At 41.5% G+C, this 26,283-nt stretch overlaps 1 pseudogene; it reads left to right on the top strand.

The window, feature by feature from the left end:
* Positions 1-14,910: 14,910 nt before the first annotated feature.
* Positions 14,911-16,907, top strand: LOC105090581 (MAPK regulated corepressor interacting protein 2-like; annotated as a pseudogene).
* Positions 16,908-26,283: the final 9,376 nt, after the last annotated feature.

Raw genomic sequence — 26,283 nt, 5'->3', positions numbered from 1 at the left:
TCAGCCCTTTCAGATCTGGGGAACTTTTCCTAATAGTCCAGTAGTAACAGCGTTTTCCAGCCCCCAACTTCTAGTTCTTCCTCAGATGATTGCTTTCAGGATAAATAAGAGGGCAGGTTGTCTTGAGTTACTTTGGGTCCACATTTTACTTGAGATCTTCTTCCTTTGTTATACATACAAGTCAGTTTATATATACAAGTTGGTAAAATGCCACAAGTTTTGTGAGAACTAAGAAAGCTACATCCTATAGTTTAATAACAGAAAAAGTTAGGACAAGGAAAAAGGTCTGCAGTGTTCAGCATTTTGCTGAATTCTCTGTTTCTGGCACCTATTTCTCCAGGTTAGAGGATGAGAATTCCAGCAGGCCCTTGTCCCACCACGACAGGGTGAACTTAAAAAAAATTTTTTTTTGTTCTTTTCTTTATTGTAGTATAGTCAATTTATAATGTATCAGTGTCTGGGGTACAGCATCATGTTTCAGTCGTACGTGCACGTACATGTGTTCCTTTTCATATTCTTCTTCATTATAGGTTGCTACAAGATATTGAATATAGCTCCCCATGCTGTACAGAAGAAACTTGTTTACATATTCAGTTTTTGAAAAAACAAGTTTATCTACTTACCAAATGTAGATTTAGTCCTGCCCCTGATAGTCGGCTTAATAGAAGTCAATTGTATACTGGGATGTTTTTATTTTTTAAATGATACTCCAAAAATTATGACAGCTAGTAATTTGGAGCATAGTTGTTTTTCTTCGTATACAAGTTAAATCTGTGGTAATTTTAAGATGAGCATGGGTTTAGCGTGATGATTGAAGATGTGAGTTCTGTTCATGTAGCTGACTGGATTGTTTTCTCTCTAAGCAGCTTTATATAAAAAAAAATCAAAGAGCTATATAAAGTTTGGTCATTTTTTAATCTGTTTTTCCCTGTTTATTTTTTAAGCCAGTTAAATGCCTTTCTGAACAAGGGTGTGTAAAGGAAATGAGTGCTTTATGAAGCTTCCTGAACAAATTTAGTTCATGTTTATTAGATGGGCGTGATGTGCAGTGGTGTCAGAGGAACCAGCAGGACCCTGAAGGTTCAGGTGTCCTTGCTTTAACCCCCTTCCAAGAAACCTGGGTCATATATCCTCCCCAGCCATTCTGTGTGCTGTTCTCCCACTTAGATAATTACCAGCAAAGCACCGAGAGACCTCCTGCAGTTCTAGTCAAGCTGTTGGACCTTTGCAGGAATGATAGCTCTCTGCTCCTGCTCTCAGGGTGTCCAGGGCCTTTTCAGCTTCTAGGAGGAAGATGCTCTCACATTGGGCCCCCCGAACTTTGCACTGCCTTCTTTTAACGGGAAGATTTACCTCCCACCCTGTGATGGAGGCTGACCCTGTAATCTCCTAAATCGTTGCTTTCTCCAAGCCGTCCCATAACCCAGCTAGAGCAAAAAAAAAAAAAAAGAAAGAAAGAAAGAAAGAAAGAAAAGAAAAAAAACCAAATAATTTACATTGAAAAGAATAAATGGTACCCATTTTTTCCCCAGTTAATTGTGATGGGATACACTTCAAGTCTGTCTTTGCCTGTTTTAGTTATTTTGTTTGCAAAGGACTTGGTGTTAATTCTGAGTTTAAATTACTTTAGAAATCATTTCACTTGCTGAGGGTGGCAGCCTCTTGAACTTAGTCACTGAACATTTACCGAGGACACACAGGACGTGGGCCTGCCGGCCAGCGCAGGGCGCCCACCCATGAGATCCTAGGTAGCGGACCTCCAGGAACTCCCTGGAGATGCACTGAGTACACAGTTTCCTTGATTATTAGCGCTGCCAACATTTGGTATTTAGAACATTCTGAAGTAACCTTCACCTTAGAGTAAAAACTTCCATTTTTCAGCAAAAATCATCTCCTTTCTGCTCTGTGCCTTTTCTCCTACAGACACAGATTCTTGGATTAAAAAAGCCATGGAATCATAAGAACTGGATGGAACTTTCAAAATGAACCTTTGAAATTTCTTCTGTTCCTCCCCACCCCTCCTTCGTCAACCCTTTGGCTATATCTAGGCAGAATTCACAATCCTTACCAGAAAGTGGTTTTGGCAATTAGTGTTACTGAATCCAAACTCATTCTGTTTGCCGCACGACAGGCCAGTACATTGGGAGATGAGGTGTTGGGACAAGGAATAGTGACTTTATTTGGAAAGCCAGCAGACCGAGAAGATGGCAGACAAATGTCCTGGAGAACCATCTTCCCCAAGTCAGAACTCAGGCTCCTTTTACACTAAAAAGGGGAGGGAGTGTGGTTGGTTGTTGCAAACTTCTTGGTGTCAGAATTCTTTGTTCTTGCAGCTGTCCATGTGGGTCAGGTCATGGTGTCCCTGTAAACCTCCAACAAGACAAGTATTATCTTCTGTTCTACAAGTTTTTATCTCAATATGAATGCAGAAGTGTTATTATTCCCTTAAAGGTCAGAGCCTTGAGAATGGGCTGTCCTGTCTCTTTCAAGCTCTACAAAAGGTGCAGAACCAGCAGGACTCAGCCCAGGAAACAGAGCACAGGGTCAGAGCCAAAGAAACAGATCTAATATGGAGTCAGGTTTGTTCTTCCTTAGTAAGTTATGGTAAATAATAGTATTTAATTCCTTCATGAGTTCCTTTCCATATGGAGCCTATGAAATAGTCAGAAGTTTACATCTGAAATATCTGTTCAGTGGGAATTGCCTTATTGAATCTCAGATGGTAAAATAATTTTTATGTACTCTATATTGGAATGATCTCAAATTTCTTAACTGAGAGGATGAATTAAAATAGGCAAATTGAAAAGTTGTAAACATACTCATACTTGTAAATTAATTTTCTTTTTGCTGTGAATGTTAAATGGTGGATTCAAGGATAATATTCTAGAGATTGGAGATCATTTCTAGGTATTCTGTAAATGCTGTTTAGATTTGCAGAAATTAAGATTACCTTATTCAATCTTTTTTTTTCATTATTGATATTTAGTGATACTACGAACTTCTAGACATTGCAGGAAGTGCAGGGGATGGAAAATTGATGAACGTGGCTGCTGTCATGAAGAAGCTCGCAATTTTGTGATTTCTTCTAATGCTCCAAAGACTAGTTAGTTTTTGAAGTAGCTCATGGATGCTGTGAAAAATGTGTCCTCTCTACTGGCTTAAAAGCACTAATGTAGCCTCCTTGAGATCTGGGGTCCCCTTGGTACCTTCTTTGAAGATCTTGATTTGGAAGCCCACGTGTCCTCTCCACGATTCTGACTGGTTGGTAAAGGGTTAGTTTTCATGTTTATTCTCTTCCCTTCACCCAGTCCATGTGTGATGACTCCTCCTCTTTGTAAAGTATTTGTAAAAAGCAGAATAAACAGTTCTGGAGAGTTGTCATTTAAAGGAGAGGAGTTTTCCCACATTTAGCCAGAGGCCCTCCCCAGTGGAAGGAGGTCACTGTCTGGGCCTTCCTGGCTCACCTTCTCCTGGTCATTGATGCTCAGCTGTTCTTGATCTGACATCAGCCTCCTGAGAGCAGCCCCACCAGTGACGTTGGGAGTCAACTGATAAGATCACTCGAGGGTCCATACAACTTCTTATCTTGGTGTTAGCAATCAGATTCTTTATCTTGCTTGGTTTTATGGTTTCTATAAAGTGTAGGATTCTTCTCAGAGTGGTTCCTGGATATTAACACTAATTAATCTGAATTGGGGCACACTTTCTTCTCTAGTAACTAGCAAGAAAAACAGAGTGTAGAGTGAACTATTTATTGTGTGGATTTTCCAACAGTTGGAAAAGTTTGGGTTTGACTCCTGCAATTGGGACATGGATGCTCCCCAAGCAGATGTGAAGATAACTAAGTTATGATTATTCCCATCATCTAAGTAACAAGGGTTCTAAGAGAATGATAGACCATTGAGCCACTTCCCCATTGTTCTGTAAGACTAGGCACCATGTTCGTGAAAATAGTTTTTAGGGAAAGGGGTAGGGTATAGACATGCAGTCATTTAAACAGAGAAATGCTAACGTTTAGTGTGTCCTGCGCATGTGGATTTGAGATAGGAACCTGAAATAAACCTTGGTGTTCAATACATACTTACCTGTATCTCAGTGCTATTATAAGTGATATGAGTAGAAATTTTCTCAAACTTCTATTCATTCCAGCACATTCTGAGGGGGTTTGATGAGCCCATGTACACAGAATTTTTTCATCTCTTCCGTAACAGCCTACCATCCAACCATTACAAAAAATAATAACAGCAACAGTCCAACACCTAGAACCTTATTTAAACATTAGAGAGGTTTATTGCTAATGACAAATTGGTGGCTGTCACTGCCCCTGATACCAGGAGAAGGAAGGGTGCCCCTGCCGTGGTCCAGACCCTCGCCAGCTGCTGTGTTAGCTCCCACCCTCGCCAGTGGTGGTCATTGCGACAGAGCAGGTCGGTGCGTAGCACTGATGTTTTCTCATTTGGGGCTCTTGTTACTTGCAGCTTTCTTCTTCTTCTCCTTCTCCTTCTTTCTTCTTCTCCTTTCTTCTTCTTCTCCTTCTCCTTCTTCTTCCTCTTCTTCCTCCTCTTCCTCCTCTTCTTCTTCTCTTTCCTCTTCTCCTTCCTCTTCCTCCTCATCCTCGTCCTCCTCCTATTCTTCCTCGTCCTCCTCTTCTTCCTCCTCCTCCTCCTTTTCCTCTTCTTCTTCTTCTCCTTCTTCTTCCTCTTCTTCCTCTTCCTCTTCCTCTTCTTCTTCTAAGAAAGGACTAGAAATTTAGGGAAAATGCAGATGGGCATATATTTAGGAGGTGGAACAGAGTCTAAGGAACAAGAGCCCATCCATAGCTACAGGATGAACATTAACTTAGTAAAAGCCTTGGGAATCCACACATTTAGGTCCTGATACTTTATTCTGTAGATGAAGAAATTGAGATCTAGGAAAATGAAATGATTTACTCGAGGTTGCATGCATAGTTATTGGCAGGAAAAAAGAAGTCTGAGGTTCTTTCCAGTATTAAAAATAAGTAACAAAAAATAATGGAGAGCACAGGCTAAAAAATTTTTATCTTTGATAAGTCAACAGGCGAGAAAGAACTTAGATTGACTTGAAGTAATCCAAGATTGAGTTTTGGTGATAAAAACTCTTAATAACGGAATGGGGTGCTTTGAGAGATTATTTCGAGAGATCTGCAATATAAGGTGTTTGGGTGTGGTCCTTCCTGAAAGGTGGGAAGGGGTGGTTGGAGGCCCTGTCGGGATCCTTTGATTATTTACCACAGTGTTCCACGAGGACCCTGTAGCTCTGAGAAGGAGAATGTTGATCATCAGATCTCAATAGCCATACTTTCTCCCAGACCCCCTGTCTCAGCCTCCTTCCCCAGTATGCAGGGCCCCGATGAGGACTGTGGAAGCACCAGCCAGATGGGCTGGACTGGAGCTCTGTTCCTTTGATCTGTCCAGGCCGATAGCAGACTTGTGATTCACCTGGGGTCTGGAATAGATTTGCAGTTGACCTTTGCAGTTAGTGCTTCGAATTTGTTTTGAGTTGGATAATGAGATATTCTCTGGAATACTAACTATCATTTGTGAGTTGATTGTGAAAAACAATAAAAGGGTTCTAAACCCATCGAGAAGGGGGTGTCTGGGAATCCACTTTCCCCGGTCAGATTTCTTCTTGCCTCCTCTTTCAAGTAGACATAGATAAACGTTAAAAAATACATATATAAAATTCAAAAGATGGGTGAACTTCTGCCCATATGTGGAAATATGTATATGTTTGTTATCATTACTCTTTTAACAATGCTTCCAAGTAGACCCGGTTGAGAGTGGCCAGTCTTTGATGACCACACAGCTCTGCACTTGAACAAGGCTCTTAATTTTTCTTTCTTAGCCGTTGCTGCTCAACGTCGTAGATACACCAGGAAAATGTCTCATTTTTTCAACAAAAGTTTACTCTGCATGATTGCAAGGACTTTGAGGAATAATTAAGATTAAAATATTCCCAAGTAGGGAGAGAGGGATTTTGGATAAAAGAATATCTTACTCTCTCTTAGGATTTTGTCATTGGAGAAGATCATCTGACTTGCTCAGTAAAACTGCCATTAGTGCTTAAGCACACAAAGTCAGATTTTTGCCACATACAGTTTGTTGTTTTCATCTGGTGTTTAATTTCCTGATATCAAAAAAAGAATTTGAGTGCGAGATTTTTTTTTCAGAATTTTAGGAGTTCTCCCTGCTGGTGTGAGGTCACCATTTTCATGTTACTGTGGAGTAAGTGCTTGAGAAAATAAATAATATGAATTCTTTTTTTTTTTTTTTAATGGAGGTACTGGGGATTGAACCTGGGACCTTGTGTATGCCAGGCACGTGTTCTGCCTCTGTGAGATTGTTTAAGAAGAACAGGGAAAAGAGAAACTTCCTCAGAATGACTAAATAGCCCAGGAAGAGGAAGCATTTGAGCTCCTGAAAAAATAATTGTTTCTGTAGAACAAGTTTTTTAGCTCGAGTTCCACGTTTCTTGTTATTTCCTTTGGCTGCGGAGTTTTAAATTACACACACTTTCACCTTCAGAGCGCCCCCCTCCCTCTGTTGCCCTGTCATTGGGAAGGGTTCCTGTCAGGGGCAGCCTGTGATAAAAGACGTAGTGATGGTAACTGCAGGGCGAGGGGAACAGCAGAGATACGAGCCCACTCAGGTGTCGTGCACCTTTGAGGCGCTGGTAGATTGGAAGCTGTGGTATGTTCAACTGCACAGGAGACTTCCTCTTTTTAGAGTCAATTAGGAAACGAGTTCCATTGACAGCTTAACCAGCTGCCCCTCCCTGGCCATTGTACTGGAGTCAGGAGTGTGCTGGGACTTCGGGAAGGACACACAAGAGAAATGTTCTGCAGGACAAAGACCGCTCCACGGGGTATTTAGGGACCTGGAGAAGGGTGGATAGAACCTTGTGGCCAAGGAGGAAAGAAATGACGGCTGGTTATGCTAAAAGCAACGACAGAAAATAGAAAGGGTCCATGATATCTTAGGTGGGTCTTCAGGTTGAAAAGTCACTGTAACTGACATATGGAGAGTCGGAAGTTCCCACAGTGCTCCCAAGATCTCAACTGTAAATCACAGTGCTTGTGGGTCTTTGCAGAATCTGATTAGAATAACATAAGGGTATACAGAATTTGGAAAAAAATCCATTTATTTCAAAAGAGAAATACTGCTTTGGGTTGTGTTTCAGTCACTAGTTGACTGTTATCTTTTGAACTGGGGTGGTTTTTTCTTGGTTTTTATTTTCCCTCATCAGTAATCCTCCAGCGAATCCCAGGCAGGAAACTCTTTATTTCTTTAGCCATAAGAAATTTAGTTTTTGCTTGTAATACAGTCTTTACACCTTTTGATTGCCAGGAGAGGCTAGAACAGGATGTGGTTTTATTTTTATTTTTTATTGAAGTGTATTTGATTTACAATGTTGGTTTCAGGTGTACAGCAAAATGATTCAGTTATACAGATGTGTACATATCTGTATGTAGTTTTAGATTCTTTTCCATGATATGTTATTATAAGAAATTGAATATAGTTCACTGTGCTATACATTGCAAATCAACTATACTTCAATTAATTTTTTAAATTTTAAATTAAAAAAAATTTTATTGAAGTGTACTTGTTACGTTAGCTTCAGGTGTACAGCAAAGTGATTCAGTTATACATATATATGTATATTTACAAACTATGGTTACCAAAGGGAAAAAGGGGGAAGGGAAGGATAAATTAGGGGTTGGGGAATTAACAGACACACATTAGTATATATAAATTAGATAAACAACAAGGTCCTACTGTATAGCATAGGGAACTACATTCAATTTCTTGAAAAGGATGTTTTAACGTAACTGCATATTTGCTCTAAGAGGCATGTAAAGTATTGAAGGAATGAACCCAATTTTCATGATAACAAGACTAAAGAACATAGAGTTGTGACGCTATTTTCACACTGAAAGATTCTGAAAAAAATCCAATTTGGATTTTTTAAAGAGATACAACGATGGTTAGACATTGAATGTCCTCTGCGAGAATTTTTTTAATCTAAAGACTTAAAAAGTTGTTCAATTAAGCATCCTTCCTAGGATATGAGAAACCAGTGGAATTTTAAGTGCCAGTTTCCATTAAGACAAAATTTTTGATGAGTAAGTTTGGGAGGTTAGCACTCTTTTTGTCCAAATCAAATGCAGTTTATGAATTTCTCATACTGAATACTTTTTTACATTTTCTTTTAAGCTCTGTGTTGCTTAACACTAATGTCTGTGTTTTCTGGATAATATTGACCCAGTGGAAGGTTCTCGTGGGTAACTGGATCTTGGATGGCGGCCATGCTCCTGAAGCAGCGTATGACCTTGCTCATGACCTCTGTTGCCAGTCCAAGTTACCACTTACGTGGATGGTAGTAACCAGCCACTATTCTATGGTCCTTCACAGTTTGCAAAGGACTTCATATGTTTAATTTAATTTAATCTTTATAATAATCATACGATGCCGGTGAGGGTAGTTTTTTTTTGTTTTTTTTAATGAATAAGATCATTGAGTCTCATTGAAGTGGATTATTCCAAGGTTAACCAGCAAGAAAGTGAGAGAGTTGCTCTTTTACCTTGGCTAGAGTTTTGTTTGTTTGTTTTTATTTGCACATTTTAATTCATCCAGTCATCCATCAAACAGTTGTTGAACATCTATTGTATTCTGGACATGATGGCTGACACAGGTGTGGCAAGAATAAGACACAGTCCTTGTCCTTGAATAGGGTGGTCTAGGGAAAGAGAGCCATAAGCGAGAAGTGTGATGGATGTATGAATCACGGTCCCAGTAAGGAATTCCATCAGTCTACATCAAGATTTACAGAGACATTTCTATTTTGACCCTGTGCAGGCACATTTTCTGTAGGTGACTCTTAACAGGCTTTCCTAACATGGCTCAAGTTGTTCTGGGAGGAACTGAGCTGGTGGCAGATGGGAAAGCACTCTATGGAGTCTGTTCCTTACACGCAGAGACAAGGCCAGCAGGGCCTGCGCAGACGCCCCCAGCCGGATGCCCACAAGGCGCGGCTCGTCCCGACTTGTGTCCGCTGCCGCGGTCCCGGTCTTCTCCCTGTCTGCGTGCTGAATTATAGTACCTTACCTGCCTGCTCGCCCTCCCCAGCGGACTCTTTAAGTGCTTTGAGGGGCCTTGTCCCAGGCGCTTTCAGAATTCCTGGCTTGCCCCGTGCAACCTGGGTCCACTTGAGGAGTGCGTTTTACCCTCTCTACTCAGCCCTCACCTCTCTTCTTCCGTTTTTAATGACAAGACCACACATTTCCGAAGTATTTTAGAGAGCACAGGTGTTCTCTCTTTTAGCTGTGCATCATCTAACGTTGAGGTCTCTGATTTTTGGTCAAGATGTTTACTAATAACATGTCCATCAATGGGGAGTAAAGGGAAGGAAAAAGAGAGAAAACAAAATAAGTCACCAATTTTAAGTAATGACTTACTTCGCTAAGCAGTTTTTGTGTGCGTTTACATCAGTAATAATACAAACTAACACATTTTATTTAAATACCACAGATACATTGACACTTCCCAAGAAAACAGAAATTAACCATGTTAATCAAGATAAATCCACATTTTAATTGAAATCATATTGAAGTGCTCTACTTTCTATTTGGAAAGTATACAGTTTTAGGATATTAAAAAACTACCTTACTGAATATGGCTCTAAAGTTCTAATTTGAAGACAGAAATAACATATGTGGTACACAGTTAGCCTACATTATCAGCTATTATAAAAGTAATTAATGAAAAAAAATTGTTTATATTATAAAGGAAGTCACAGCACTGAACATGAGAATAGGACTTTTTAATATTTGAATTTTAACAGAACAGAAGGAACAAAAGCAAGCTTTTTTTAGCATTCATTATTTTATTAAAGGATCCCTAATAATTCCTCAACAGAGTCAAAATATTTAATGGGTTGAATTATCCTGAGAGATGAGAACACCGAGGAACAACGGCAAGCTTGACTGAGGCTGTGCTCTGTGGGAAGCAAGCTACTCTTACATTTAACCCTCCCAACAGCATTGCAAAGTGGCTCTTAAGATCTTCTGAGAATTTAAATAATGCATCCAAAATCACACATCAGTGAAAGCCAGGATTTGAACCTCAAGTCTGTAAACCAAAGCCCATGATCATCTCTCAAATAATAATGTTAACTGACTGACAAGTACATTACACATTCCCTCCCAGCCCTTTGATAGCAGAGCACATTTCTTACAGACAAGACGTTCTTCTGCATAACCAAAATATAATAATCAAAATTAGGAAATAAACACTCATGCTCAGATCCTATTTAAGTTTTTACAATGGTATCAATAATGTACTTGTGAACCAAATACCCAGAATCATGTGTCACAATGACCACAATGCAATCTTTAATGTACTTTTCCCCTTTAGAAGTTTAAGGGAATCAAACATTTTGCACAGTGCACAAAACTTGACTGAGCACGTGGTATGTGTCTGGCACTGTTTGACAGTACAGTGGAGGTAAGACAGAGTTCCACTTCCAGTGACTTTACATTCTAGTAAGAAAAGACTAACAAGTGAACTAGTAACATGACTTTCAGGTTTGGCCACGTGCTATGACTGGGTGGTTTGGAAATGGCCATCTAGGGAGCTGAAATCTGAATGATTAGAAGAAACTGCAGTGTTAAGAGATGGAATAGGAGCGTTCCAAACAGAGGGGAAAGCAAATACAACCTAGAGTAGGACAGAGCTGGTGTTTTGGAGGAAAAGAAAAGATGCCAGTGTGGCAACAGCATCCTGAGCAAAGGGAGCAGAAGCTGATGTGGGGATGAGACTGGACAGATAGAAACAAACTCATGAGGTGTGACTCTAAACCTTACAACTAAGAGCAAAGGAAAGCTATTGAAGGATTTTAAGCAGACAACTGCCATGGTTTCATTTACATTTAAAAAAGACGATTCTGGCTACTGGTAGGAGAATGGACTGAAGAAGATGGTCAAGTGAAAGCAGAGACCAATTAAAAGCTATTTCAGTAGGCCATGTGAGATGATGGTGACTGAGACCAGGCTGGTAGAAATGAAGGTGTAAAACAGGGGACAAATCCAAATGATATTTTGGAGACCAAAGAAACGTGGTGACAGATTAGATATGGCGGATAAGGAGGAAAACAGGTTTTAAGGATAACTCCTAGGTGCCAGTTACTCAGATGGGGAAGACTGGGAGAAGAACAATATGGGAGAAAGAAGTCTATTTTGGACATATTAAGTCTGTTTAGGAGAGAAGTCTAAATCAGAAACATAAATTTGAGGATTATTCACATGTAGATAGTATTTAAAACAGTACATTGAATGAGACCACCTACAGAAAGAAAGAGAAGAGCGGGAAAGTGTCCAGGACTAACCTCTGGGATATATATGCCAGTACTTAGAGGCAGGTCAAGGAGAGAAGTCTGTAAAAAAAACAAAAAAACGAAACAAAACAAAACAAAATAAAAAACCAAAAAACAAGCATGAGAAAGTGTGAGGTAAGAGGAGAACAAGAATATGTTTCATAAACTAAGAGAAGCAGGTGAACAGGCAGAAAACAGTGCTGAATGCTTCTACAAGAGTCTTTAAGATGGATTTGGTAAATGGAAGTCACCGGTAACCTTGACTAGAGTGATTTCAGTGGCGAGATGGTGAGAGAGGCCAGTCTGGAGTAGGCTGAAAAGCAAAGGAAAAGGGAGAGAGCACATAGAGAGCTTTTGAAAATCTGCTTGAAAGAGGATAAGAGAAATGGAGCAAGGAGCTAGAGGAGAAGAACGTGGAATCAGAAGAGAGTTTATAAGCGATTTCTATTCTGCATCTGCCTGTCCAACATGGAAGCCGACAGCTACACAGGCAATGCAGCTAGCATGACTGAGGGACTCAATTTTCAAAAATGAATTTTGGTTTAAATACGCAGATGTGGCTAGCGGCTACTCTATTGGACAGTATAGCTCTAGAGCACATCTGTATACTAATAAAGATGGTCCAATCATAGGGAAAAAAATTCATGATGCAGGGTCAGTCCTTAAGAGACTCAGCGCCCAGGGACTCGCATGCGGCAGGCGGCCCGCGAGGGGGCGGCGGCTCCCGGGCTTTGTGGCCGCGGCGCGCGCGGCGGGGCCTGGCCGGCAGGGGGCGCGCCGCCGCCGCCCGGCGCTCGGAGCCCGCGGCCCTCCCGGCTGCCCCGCCTGCGAGAGGAGCCGAGGCCGCCCGAGCTCGCATCTCGCTGGCCCCTCCCCGGATCGCCGAGGCCGCCGCGCCGCCGCTGCAGGCTGGGTAACAGCCGGAAGAAACATAGTGGAAAATGCAAAACAAAAACCCGTAAAACCTGCCAGGTACTTCTCAGAATTGGAAAAGAGCATCCTGCTCGCTTTAGTAGAAAAGTGCAAGTATGTGCTGGAGCGTAAGGAGAGCGACGCGCGAACCCCTGCCCTCAAGCAGCGCACCTGGCAGGCGCTGGCCCACGAGAGCAGCTCTCAGCCCAGCGTGTCCCTGCGGGATTTCAAACGGCTGAAGAAGTGCTGGGAGGACATCAAGGCTCGGACCAAAAAGATTATGGCCCATGAGAGGAGAGAGAAAGTGAAACGGAGCGTCAGCCGGCTCCTGAGCACGCACGTCCTGGGGAAGGAGACGGTCGCCAGCATGCGGCCCGGCAGCTCTATGCTTCCCGCAGAGCCCGCCGAGGAGGAGCACGGGTACCGCGCCCGCGCCCGCGCTAACGCCGAAGAATCGTTTGCTGTTTCAAACAGAAGAGCTGTGCATGATGAGAAAGAGCTCATACATTTTCCAGGGTGTGAGGGGACCTCTCAGCCTGAACCCTCGTGCTCAGCTGTCAGGATAACGGCCACTAAAAACTACAGGAGCAAAAAAACAGGAGCAAAACCTCCCAGGAAGGTGCTTTAAAAAAGATGCATGAGGAAGAACGCCATCAACAAACGTCCATCTTATAGCTGCAGCTGATAAAAATGAATGAGGTGCATGTGGCCAAAACCCAGCAGATAGAGCGAGAGGGTGAGATGGCAGAGGAGGAACACAGGATAAAAATGGAAGGTCTCTATTAAAAAAAAAAAAAAGATGTTTGGGGAAGGAAAACTGCAAACTTTTACCAAGGACTGGCCTGTTATCCTCGTTTAACCGGCCCTTTCCCAATTCAACGTAAGACTGTGGGAGTGGCTCCCTTGTAATTAACCTGGGCTGACAAAGAAAGTCTGGAAGGTGAGCTTGCGGTCAGTTAACCTGTAACAGCTACAGCTAGGAAAATTAGAGCGGCAGCAGCCACTTATTGAGAACACATTCAGGTAAGCAGCTGCACCCTGCGCACCCCTGAAGTGGCAAAGAAGCCGTTAGGGGTCTCCTGAAAATTACCGCTGTGAGCGCTACCATTCCGAATGTAACGTCTCTTAATTAGAATTCATACAAGAACCATGTGTGAGTGTTGTTGTATTTTTTAAATCAAATACAAGTGTGACCATAAAGGAGCGTGGCTTTTTGCAGGCGGTGTGTTTTTCTTTTTTTAAACAGACAGCAGACCTTTACCATCCAAACGAACGCCCTCCCATTGCCAGTGGCTGTCCTAGGAGGGCACACGTTCCTCCAGGAGTGATGCTGTTGCTTAGGACTTGCCAGAGGCCTTCCCGGAACCTCCACAAGAGCTGCGGCACTTTTTTCATTTTTTCAATGTCATCGTTTGAGTGTGGATTCCCTGTTTTCAAACAGCTCAACCTATAGAAGAAGTTTTTTCTAATGTGGCTCATAAACTGCCTTTTTTAAGGCCTTCCATTCCCCAGAGAGGAGTTCCAAATAATGTCTCCAACAAGGGTAGCTTTTGGAGTTAAGGGTGTAACTGCTTCGAGGGAGAAATGTTCATTTAGATTTCTACATTCTGTCATGCTTGTTTCATTAAAAGACAAGACTTGCAAATAAATAAATAAGGGGAAGGAGAAGTCAAGAGAAGGAATCCGGAGCACAAGTTGAGGAATCTACAAGGGCTATAACATGAATGAAGCAAGGCAGTTTATGTGGATAATTTGCTTGCTGTTTCCAAGTAGAAGAAATATAGTGAGTGGAAGTCTCTGTGGATGAAACATTTTTCTTTTTCTTTTTTGTGTTAAAATTTAGAGATGTATCTGCGAACATGAGCTTGCTAATGTATAAGAGGAGATAATTCCTAACCCCACCAATTGAAAAAAGTCTTTATTTCTTAGATGCCCTTTTCTTAAAGATTTAAATCCTGTTTCATTCATATTTTTAAATTTGCATTTCATTCCTACAACCCTGCCTTCTTGGCAGTATATGAAACAGAGGGGCTGAAGGTAATATTGTTCTAAATAGAAATAATAGGTGTATCTGACCACCTTCTGACATAGTGTCCAGTAAAATCTGGTTTTATTAGTTTTTATTTCTTGTATTTAGACCCCATCTTTAGGAGGTATAAAGTTATGATCAAAAAGGCCAGACAAAATAATCAATATGTGAATAAGGTTTAAGAAGCTATTATTTAGAACTTGAGTGAGGATCAGTAATCCTCGGCTGCTTTATGTCCCAGCCCAAATCTCTAATTTCTTGACATGCTTTCCTTCTATAAGCTCATCTAGTCCTGTGAATTCAAATATGATCAATAGGTTGATGTGGCCCGAAGAAACTCTATTTCCAGCCCAGATGTCTCTAGTACTAATCCCACATGCCTCCTGGACATCTCTAGGCATCTTTGCTCATTTTTCTATTGCTTTGCTCATCTTTTTCATTGATATGTATTTTCTGGATAATAATACATTTTTGGTTATATTGGTTACCTTTGTGTCTTTTCTTTGAAATTTGTTTATAGTGTCTTCTCTTATAATGAAATTTAGTTTGAATGTAGTCAGATTTATTCGTCTTTTCCTTGTTTTCTGCTGGGGGATCCGGTTTGAAAAATTTTTTTCCAAAAGTGCCAGCTGGGTAGAGGGCGCGGAATCCGGCCGGCGGGCGGCGAGGGCGAGGGCGCGCTGCAGCCCCTCCGCACCATGTCCACTATCACCAAGGGACCAGCAAGCTGGCCGCCCAGCGCCGCACGGGTCCCGCGCAGCAGCAGGTGGAGAGCAGGCTCGGAGCGCTCCTGACAAGCCGGCATCCCTCACCGACGACCCCGCAGACCTCGAGGGCGCAGCTGCGAGGACCCTGGCACCGGCCCGAGGCTGGTGTTCAATCGGATGAATGGCCGGCGGCCTCCTGCTCCATCCCCCTCCCTCGAGGGAACCCAGGAGACCCACACACTGGCCCACGAGGAGAACGGCCGGTTTGTATCCCGAGCCTGGCAGCAAATGGAGCAGCAGCTTGGTGGTGGCCCAGCCGGAGAGAGCGGGCTGGCGCCAGTGCAGTCCGTGGAGAGGATGCCCAACTCCCGGCTTCACAACCCCGTGCCCATCGACCTGGGTGAGTGGTGGGCACAGCAGTTCCTGGTCGGAATCACCAGCTGCGCCTAGTCGCAGCCTCGGAAGGAATGCTGCCCGTGCAGGGCCTGGCCCTGCCCCGCGCTGGACCCTCTGCCAGGAGAGGACCCCAGTGCCCTGTCCACCCACGGCGGCAGGCCCCGCTTCACTCTGGGCCTGGCCAGGCGCCGGCCACACCGAAGTGCCAGCATTTGGGCTTCTGCACTTGCTGACGCCTTGGCCCAGCTGTTCACGGCTGCCAGGGACCAGGGGCTGAAGCTGTGTGACCTCAGTCCTGCTCACTGTGTGCGGGGACCAGCCTGTGGGGCTGACAGGGAGGAGCTCCAGGCTAAGAAAGTTGAGACACTGCAATCAATCAATCAATCAATCAATCAATCAATAAAAATCTTTCCCTAAAGAAATAAAAAAAAATCCTTCCCTACCGCAAAACCACAAAGATATTCATTCATCTGTCTTTTTGCTAAAAGTTTAAAAATTTAGTTCTTCATATTTTAGTCTTTTTAAATCAGACTACTATTTTTGTGCATGAGGTAGAGATCTGCTTTTATTTATTTTACGTGTGAACAACTAATTGTTCTGGCAGCATTTACTGACTGGTTTAACTTTATTTTTATGGTTCACGATGTCATTAATGTCAGACTAGGTTTTCACATGTCCATGGATTGTTTATTCTTTTCCATTGTTCAAAATTTTCTTGTTCAAAGTTTTCTTCAAAATTTTCTTGGGAATGCCAGGCCCTTTCCTACTCTATGTGAATTTCAGAGTCCTCTTGTTAAGTTCTATGATAAACCTAAAGAGTGTTATAGAAAACTCCTCAGGGCCTCAATTGCTCCCCTGGAACATGCTGACAGTAATGGTTGTTATGACAAGATATAGTTAACATTTTAGTGGGCTTAAAGAATGGTTGTTATCATCAGTATCATCTTTATCCTCATCAATGAATGAGCATTTACTCTGGCTCCGAGATCTTAAATTCCGGAGTCCTACCTTCTGACCACAGCTTCACGTATGTGTTTGTACATCGTCGACTCCCTTACTCCCACTAACCTGATTCTTCAACTTCAAAGTATTTAGTGTTGAAACCATCTCTATTTTTCTAATCTGTCAGTCCATTCCTAGATTAATTTTTTTCCCATTCATCACAAAAGTTGCTCCAACTCTTTACCATTCTATATTATTTGCTTATTAAGTCTTCTAATCGATACCACCAGGCTTATTTTGGGGTCAGATGGCCTTGGTTTTTAGTTACCAGAGAACCTTTCCTCATTCTCATCTCTAAATGTGGTTATAATTCTATCTATGCTCAGTGCCTGCCCTGCCCCTCAAGTCTGACCGCTCCCTGTGATCTAGAGCTCATCCTCCAAGACCCTGATCCATCAGTTCTCTTCTCTCAAAAGTTTCATTTTCTTGCTGTCTGCTGGCCCTGTGAACTGGTGATTTCCAGGCATTCACATTTCACCAACCAATAAATTTTTTTAAAACTGAAGTACAGTCAGTTACAATGTATCAATTTCTGGTGCACAACACAATGTCCCAGTCATGCATATACACATGTGTATTTGTTTTCATATTCTTTACCATTAAAGGTTATTACAAGATATTGAATATAGTTCCCTGTGCTCTACAGAATAAACGTGTTTGTTTTTTTAAATCTATTTTTATGTATCATAGCTAACTAACATTTGCAAATCTCAGGCTCTCAAATTTATCCCTTCTCACCCCCTTTCCCTGGTATCCATAAGATTGTTTACTATGTCTGTGAGTCTGTTTCTGTTTTGTAGATGAGTTCATAGTGTCTTTTTTTTTTTTTTAGATTGCACGTATAAGTGATACCATATGGTATTTTTCTTTCTCTTTCTGGCTTACTTCACTCAGAAGACGATCTCTAGGTCCATCCATGTTGCTGCAAATATTGAATATAGTTCCCTGTGCTATACAGTAGGACCTTATTGTTTATCTATTTTATATATAGATGTTTGTATCTGCTAATCTCAAACTCCTAATTTATCCCTCCCCAGCCTTCCCTTTTGGTAGCGAAAAGTTTGTTTTCTATGTCAGTGTGTCTTTTGCTGTTTTGTAAATAATTTATTTGTATCATTTATCTTTTAGATTCCTCCTATAAGTGATATCTTATGATATTTGTCTTTTTCTAACTTTAACTAATTTAGTTACTACTTTAGTTTAACTAATTATTACATAACTAAATTAGTATGATAATCTCTGGGTCCATCCATGTTGCTACAAATGGCATTATTTTGTTCTTTGTTATGCCTGAGTAATATTCCATTGTATATACACCACATCGTCATTATCCATTCATCTGTTGATGAACATTTAGGTTGCAGCCAATAGATTGGTTATTGTAACTAGTGCTGCTATGAACATTGGGATGCAGGAAGACACAATCATTCTGAAACTGTGGTTCCTCATCCTGCTTCCTCATTCCCATTTCTCTGGGACTTTTTGGAAACTATCAATGCTCAGGATGCACCCAAACTAATTGAATGAGGACTTCTGGTTCTGTGCACCAGGCATCGGAATTTCCTGTAAGCTCTAGTGTTCTACCTTAAAGCCAGAGTTGGGCAGTAACATTGTCTTTCAACAGCCTAAAAGAAGGAAGTCATTAAAGGGTAAAATACAAAGGAACAACAACAAAAATCCCTTCGACTTGTACTAGTGGACTGACTTCAATACTCTTTCAGATAAACAAGGAACTTTTCCATCACTCGCCAATAAAAACAGTTGATCATTTTTCCCCTTAGGCTGAGAAGCCATTTAAGTAACTATATTTATATGGAAGAAATCCAGTAAATACTCTGCTGCATGTTTAAGCAGCTTCTCCTACATTGTATCCAAGGGTTGACAAAGATACTCATTTATTCATCAAAAACTCTTGTGAGTTTACTGATTATGTGCCAGGAATCATTCCCAGATGGAATCATGGAATCGAGTCAAATGTGGTCTCTCCATTCAAGTAGTTTAGAGCATGAGTTTGTGTGTTTCTTCAACATATATAATTGAGTCCTGTCATAGACCAAAAACTGTTCTAGGCTCTAGCAAATCTCAGAAAACTAAGCAGAAGAAAAAAGTTCCTGCTCTGTGGAGCTTCTTTTCCAGGGGGCGTAATAGGAAATCAAATAAATAATATTAGATGAGAAGAAAATGAAGGCAATGAGGGAGGACAGGGAATGAGGGTGAGAAAAGAGCAAAGTGCAGCATCCAGTGGGGCAGAGAGCTGAGAAAGGTCTCAGTGACAATGTGACATTCAGTAGACACTCAAAGGAGAGAACGTGTAAGCCACATGGTTATTTGGAGGACAGAGTTTCAGATGGAGAAAAAGGCAAGTGCAAAGGCCAGAGCCAGGAGCTTGATGGAGGAGTTGGATGAAGAGCCGGGCAGCCAGCCATTGGGGCTGGAGCTGAGGGAGATGGAGGCCAGTGTGCGAGGGGGTCCCAGAGGGGAGAGACCTGAGAAGCAGGGCTTGTGGGGACTGAGTGGCTGGGGGCAGTGAAGGGCTGTGAGAGGAGACTGATGAGCTCTGACATTCCATTTACCGTCCTCGAGGCTGAGGATTGACTCAAGAGGGCAGATGTGGAAGGAGGTGTCCGGGAGGCTGTGATCAGATTCCAGGGGCCATGTGGCTCCCAGGCAAGGCACCATTGTACCCTGCTTCCTGATAAATACAGTCTGGTTACATTTTAGTGTTTTCCCTGCCACTGGTATCAACTCTGTACTTCCAAACTGAAACAGTGATATGGATTCAACTGTGAGACTAGTAAAAAGCTGTCATCTAAAACCCTCCACACAACCTGCTTCTTCTGTTACTGTTCTTGTTAAAAAGGTCCCACGATGGGGACCCAAGCCCACGTTCCCCTCGTACGTTCCCTTGCCCTGCGATCGCCAGAGATCTTACTTCCTGTCTGCTTCATCAGCTCGCAGGGGGCTTCTCACCCTGCCCAGGAACACCTGTGGTTCCCAAATGCTGGTCACAGCCCCACAACCACGACCACGGTGGCCCCTACATATGGCTCCACACGGTGGCTGGGAATCGCACCACCGTATTTCTTGTGACCCTCCCGAGGCAGGTCCTAAGCCATTTTCTCTTCTGTAGCTTTTCCAACTTCAAACTATATTTTTTTCTTTTTTCTTTTTTAATTGAAGTACTGTCAGTTACAATGCGTCAGTCTCTGGTGGACAGCTCAACGTCCCGGTCATGAGTATAGATATATTCTTTTTCATATTTTGTAACTTTAAACTATTTATATATTCTTCCCTCTCAAACAACATTTATTTATTAAAATTTTGCATTCTTTCTTATTAAAATATATTCATAAATATTTCAGTATTTGTATCTTTGACTCTGTAATGTGTTTCTATTAGACAGCATATAGTTGGATACTTTAAAAATCAAGCCAGGTAATCTCTGCCTTTTGATTTAGAGGAACTGATTTTTATTTAAATATTATTATTGCTATAGTTGGATTTACATCGACCAATTTGCGTTTTGTTTTCTTTTTTGTTTTTCCTTTGGTTGGGGGAGGTAATTAGGTTTATTTATTTATTCTTGGAGGAGGTACTGGGGGTTGAACCTGGGACCTCATATGCTCTACCACTGAGCTAGACTCTCCCCCTTCTTCTGTAGCTTTTTCTTTCCTCTTTATTCCTCTGTTAAATCCAGTAGGATTTACTGTCGTGTTTCTTGCCACGCTCTGCGGGTAGTTTGGTTTATTCTTTCTCTCTCTCCCTCCCTCCTATTCTTTTTCCTTCCCTCCCTCTCACTCACTCTCTCTGTTTCTCTCTCTCACTCTCGTCCTTCTCCCTCTAGTCTCTGAGCCAACTGAAGACAGGAGCTGTGTGGTGTTCACCTTTGTGTCTGCAGCACACACCCAGCTGTCTGACACAGAGTAGGTGTTCAGTGTTGTGGAACTGAATTAAAGTGCTCTGCTTTACAAAGGACTACAGGCTTTTCCAGCCCCACTGTATTTCAGTCATGCCAGCTGGCATCCTTCTGTGGGGGCTCCTAAACCATTCCTGGGCAGGCTCCAGAATCACTAAGAGAACTTTTAGAAAGACAGATTCAGAGGCCCCAGCCCAGAATAGCTGGATCAGAATCTGCTGCAGAGCAGCCTGGGAAATGGTCTTCTCAGAAAATTCCACAGCAATGCCAAACCTCTTCTCAACCACAGCTTTTAGTCCAACCCTTTGCCTGTCTTTGTGCTATTAAGGAAATGGAGAGATACTCCTTAGGAATATCTCAGATCCTTTTCTGTTTCAAAGGACAACCTGCCAGGAAGTAGGGTGGCTTGAAAAGCATTCACAAAACAAATGCAGTGAGTGATCATATAATGTTGAGTCTATCAAATAACAAAGTACACTGATAGCACCTTAAATTATTCCAAGATGTGGGGGAAATGCTTGGTAAAGATACAAATTCTAAAATATATTTTCTCCTTTGTCATGAAAGCATTTAAAGGCAAACACACTTCTAACAGTTCCCATGCTTGGCAACCATTTCCAGTTATATTTATGTTTGAAATATTCTTTTTTTGCACAGCCGTGTCTACATTGTTCTTTATACTGTGTCAAATTTTCAGATGTCAGTGTGGGTCATGGGATTTGCACTTGAGCTTGGACTGTGGAAAATCCAAGTCACCGTTTCCCTTCTCTTCCTCCTTGGATGCTATCTTCCTTCTGTTAAGACACCTCGAGGGTCATCATGTTTATGTGCAGTAATGCTCAGTAGGAAGAAGGGGGTGAGATTGGAATGCTATGGGGGAAATTCAAGGCTAGGAAAGACAAGAATATCCAAGTTCTCCCCTGCCCCAGCCACTTTTCTTCCAAGTGAATTCCCCAAGGGAGTCATAAATACAGGGAGAGTGCTGGAATAAAGCAAAATGCCACTGGAGGTTTTGTGAGCAGTGACCCAAACTCAAAAGCAACTGTCATTAAAAACCCAGGATGGAGCACACGATGTTGGCATCTCTCCTTCCTTTCCTTCCAGCCAAAACCTAAATCTGACCATTTTACCACCTTTGGGCCAGGACATGGGGGGCAGGGTCATGGAGAAATGGGCTCACTTATGAGAAATGACTTGTCCTTCCCCTGGGTGGAAGATGTAATCAACCAATTACCACCGTTGTTAGAAAGAAAGGGAAAGAGGTTAATTGGTGATTTTCTGGGCTTCTTTGTGACTAAATGAAAGGAGAGGCTAAAGCAAAGCAAAGCAAAGCAAAGCAAAGCAAAGCAAAGCAAAGCAAAGCAAAGCAAAACAAAACAGATGAGCTCCTTCCAATACAAGAGAAGGAATCACCACAGAAAGGAGGACTAGGCAGAGGTTGTGTGAACTTTAATGAGACCAGGAAGCCACCCTTCTGGGAAAGTAGGAGGTGAAAAGCTGGAGGGTGAAGACCTCCTCCAAGGTGAGGAGAGAAGCTTCCAGCTCCACTGCCTTCTAAAGCCCAGCGCTGTGACCTGCTGTGCCCGCACTGAGTAGCAGGCACTTTTCATGTATCACTTGTATAGAAATGAAGACCAACCAAATGAGAACGAGCAAGGGCTTTTTATTCAGAGCTTGCTTGCAAGGGAGTCGGCCACCATCACTTGCATTTTGGCAGAAACTCAAAGGCAGGTCGAGAAGTAGAAACACTTTATAGGGGAAACAGGGAAGGCTTCGGGGTGGCCTGACTGGAGGCTCTTGGCACATGGATGCTGTAGGTGGGCCAACTAGAAATGGCGCACCCACGTGATTGGTTAGGGATGTGTATTTGGCTTTGTCTGGTAGGTTCTAAATTGGAAGTCTATGCAAAAACTGCAGAGGCTATCAGTTACTGATCAAGTCCTAACCATTTTGGTCTGATTGCTGCAGAAGTTGTTGTTTGGCTTCCTGAATTATTACTAAAGATAGCACTCTGACTTCCTCCAGGCCTGACTTTGTTGGCTGGCTTCCTGGGCTGCCTAGTGAAGATAAGGGGCTGGTCTCCTGGGCAGGCTGCTGCAGGTTGTGAGTCAAAGTTCTATTTTTATATATAGTTGGCTATTGGCTGTTTGTATATTCAGTCATCAGTTACAATTTTGCCACCATTCAAAGTGTGATCCATGACCCAGCAATGTTAGGGATCAACTGTGAGCTTGTTAAAGATCTACCAAGTGATTATTATGCAGATTAACACTTGAGAAACACTAGGTAATAATTTACCCTCATTGTACCACAGACAGGCATTATCCTCATTTTAAAGACAAGGAAATGTATACAATGGAATACTACTCGGCCATGAAAAGAATAAAATGATGCCATCTGCAGCAAGATAGATGGACCTGGAGATCATCATGCTAAATGAAGTAAGCCAGAAAGAAAAGGAGAAATACCATATAATATCACTTATATGTGGAATCTTTAAAAAAGGGCACAAATGTACTTATTTACAAAACAGAGATAAACTCACAGACATAGGAAACAAACTTATGGTTACTAGGGGGAAATGGGGATCAGGGGGGATAAATTGGGAATTCGAGATTGTAGATACTAACTACTATATATAAAATAGATAAACAACAAGGTCCTACTGTAAAGCACAGGGAACGGTATTCAACACCTTGTAATAGTGTATAATGAAGAAGAATATGAAACAGAATATATATATATATAATATATAAATATATATATATATATTTATGTATAATTGAATCACTATGCTGCACACCAGAAATTAACACAACATCATAAATTGACTATACTTCAGTTCAATAAAAGACAAGGAACTGAAGGCTTAGAGGGGTTAGTGACTGGCCTAGGAATGTGTCTAGTAGGTGGCAGACCTAGAACGTAAACCCAGCTGTCACCTAAGCTCTGCTTTTTGTACTGAACCTAAATGTGATCACTAACTTTTCTCCGCAGGTGACAGCCTGATGAGGCCATGGGACTGCAGCATCAAGTCTTCTTAACAGGAAACACTAATGAAGGCAACAAAATGAAGTGTCAGTGCAGGTTGTGATGGGGTCTCGTTCAGGGACACCAAGGCTGGTGAGCATCAGGTCCCCAAGGCAAGGACATTCCTGCTGTTGGGGGAAATCCTCAGAAGCCCTCAAAGTAGAGACAACTGAGCTCTGACCTGGGACGTTCCTTTCTTTTCACAGGAAACAAACAGGATTAATAATCTATGACCATTATTTTTAAGCAAGGTGTATTCCTTCACAGAAAATATAATTATGCAGATTGCAGCAAAGGTAGAATCATGCAGTGTGCACCAAATTCCTGAATTCCTTCCTCGCCCAGAAATAAGGCATTAGCTTTTTGACTCTACATTTTAGGGCATAAAGAAGGACTTGCCCGTGATGTCCCGGAGAGTTAGAAAGGTGTGATTATATGTCACCATGAAACTGCTTCAAATACAATTAGAAAATTATGAAAGTGTGTCATCAAGGAATCGCCATTTGTACCCCAGTGAGGTGTTGAATACAGCTGCTGGGGGCGAAGCCATCCTCCTGCCTCTGAAGCAGTGACTCTGTGGTGCCCAAGAAGCTCGGCTGTGGACTGCAGGCAGCCCGTCCAGGTTCCCAGTGGTCGGGTGAATTACAGCAGCTCCTGGAAACCACACAAATGAGGTTGATTAATTAACAAAGAGTGATATGATTTGATGTTTTAAATGAAAGTAGGGGCCGCTGTACTTAGGTTTTATTCTTGCTTCTGATTGTCTCTCTTTGCCCATGTCCTACCTATGGTGAGGGAAGAAATGCAATCAATCGACCTTTTTTTTGGATAAAGAGTTATATATTTTATTGAAAAAAAAGACTTTTTCTCTAAATTTTTATGTAACCGCATTTGGGGGAAAAAAACCCCATCTTTATCCATTCTTTTTTTTTTCCAATGCATTTGTAACCAAGGCACCACCTTCACCTGACGACAGCCCTCAGAGCAGGAAGTATAAAGACTGTAGAAACAGGTAATGTGGACAGGGAGTGGCCACTAAACCCGTCAGATGATGGCGGATGCCAACTTTTTTATTCTCTATGACAAAGTATAGTTAAATATATTTCAATTTTTTATTTTTATTTAATCTCAGTAGAGAAAATTGATTTTGGATAAATAGAGATCTAGATGAACTTAACTGAATTGTCTATTTAGTAAAGAAACATAAAACACAGTCCATTGGGTAAACTTTCATAACAAAAATGGAATAAGCATAACTGATATACCAGTTTTAAGTAATAATTCACAAGAGTTAAAAAAAGAAGAGGAATGTTCTGATATTATATATATCTATATATACCCATATCTTCTATCTATCTATCTATACCTACATACATATAGTATGTGTGTGTATCTTTTCCTGAATACAGTTTGAGGCTTTCATTCTTTCTGCACGGGATGTGCTGTTTCATCCCTGACTTACAGGAAAAGACATTAAGAGAAAGGAAGCCACTTCTTTTGCTTTTGAGACTCAAGACCTTCCCTAGGGCATTGTGTTCAGGTTCACGTTTTATTTGTACAGAAGGCTCAACACTGTGAGGTCATGGAAACTTGGGGGGTTGTCTTTCATGCATCTGAATACTAACCTATAGAGGTAATGGACCTGGAGGTGAACAGAGTAGAAAAAATTCATTGGTCACGTCTTTTAAAGTCTACTAGAGATGCTTCACAGAATCCCAGGCTTAAAGGAGACTCAGTTTTCAAGTGATGAATCAATGTGGCAGTTGAAAACAACTGACTCTTTTAATTTATAACTCTTTTTGTCATACACACAAAAAAACCTACATGTATTCTTTAAAATTTTTAAATGCCTCCCAAACATTACAATCCATCTATTTGACATTCTTCATATTTCACATCTTTTTCTAAAAATTGAATATATAATAAATAAGACTGTGGATAAAGTATCTTCCCAAAGCAGACAGAACAGTATGAGATTGTAATACAAGACACACACACAGCCAGAGAGAAAAGCCTTAGATCCTGGAATCCCAAATGAAACCAAGCAAAAGTTGTGTCCACACTCACTCCCAGCTGGAAACACTTTATTATTAATGGGGAGGAAAGTGAATATAAATACAGCACAGACATCACTCAATATTTAGGGTCCCCCAGATGACAGAAAGTCTTTTAATTGCAAACTCAGTATATCTAGTTGACATTCATTAAAGAAGCCAAATTACAATGTAACTTTTACTTTATGAATTTTCCGTTTGGTATTCAAACCCAGAAAAGGCATTGTATTTCCACTTTGACTGCCAACTCAGTAGTGCTGAGGGACATTTAATAGGTGCTGTGCTGTTTCTGGGGTAAAATCAAAGAAAGTTAAAGCCTTGGATGAGTCACAAAGCCAACATCTTTAAGTACAATGGAAATTGTACACATGCTGTGCATTTTTCCTATTGAGAGGACAGAGATCTGAAAGTTGAAGAACAGAAAATAGATATAATGTTGGTTCATCTATGTCTATAGAGCAATAATTCATCTGTCCAACATTTAAAATAATGTCCAGTCCTCTGAGCAACAGGTGTACAGTAAATTGGGCTAGTTATGATAAACATTAAGTCTAATTTGGGGAATGCATGTTTTACAATGGTCGTATGCCTATTTAATTCTCAGAGTAAATTGATAAGGATTTTTTTTAGATTTTAAATCAGAACTTCTCATTGTGGGATTTAACACTTAACCTGATCGACAGACTATAATGTCTCTCAGTGGAGTGAACTGAACACTATCAAAAATCAGTGCAATCACTTCCTGTGATACAGTTCTCTTCCTTAAACCTGTTTCTCCAAAACACTCCTGTTGAACTGTGAAGCAACAAGACAAAGAGAAACACTGGACAGAGTGTCAGAAAATTT

This window comes from Camelus dromedarius, chromosome 25 (genome assembly GCF_036321535.1).
Source record: "Camelus dromedarius isolate mCamDro1 chromosome 25, mCamDro1.pat, whole genome shotgun sequence".
NCBI classification, from domain to species: domain Eukaryota; kingdom Metazoa; phylum Chordata; class Mammalia; order Artiodactyla; family Camelidae; genus Camelus; species Camelus dromedarius.
The sequence above is the reverse complement of the archived record's forward strand: the minus strand, read 5'-3'. Positions and strand labels throughout refer to the sequence as shown.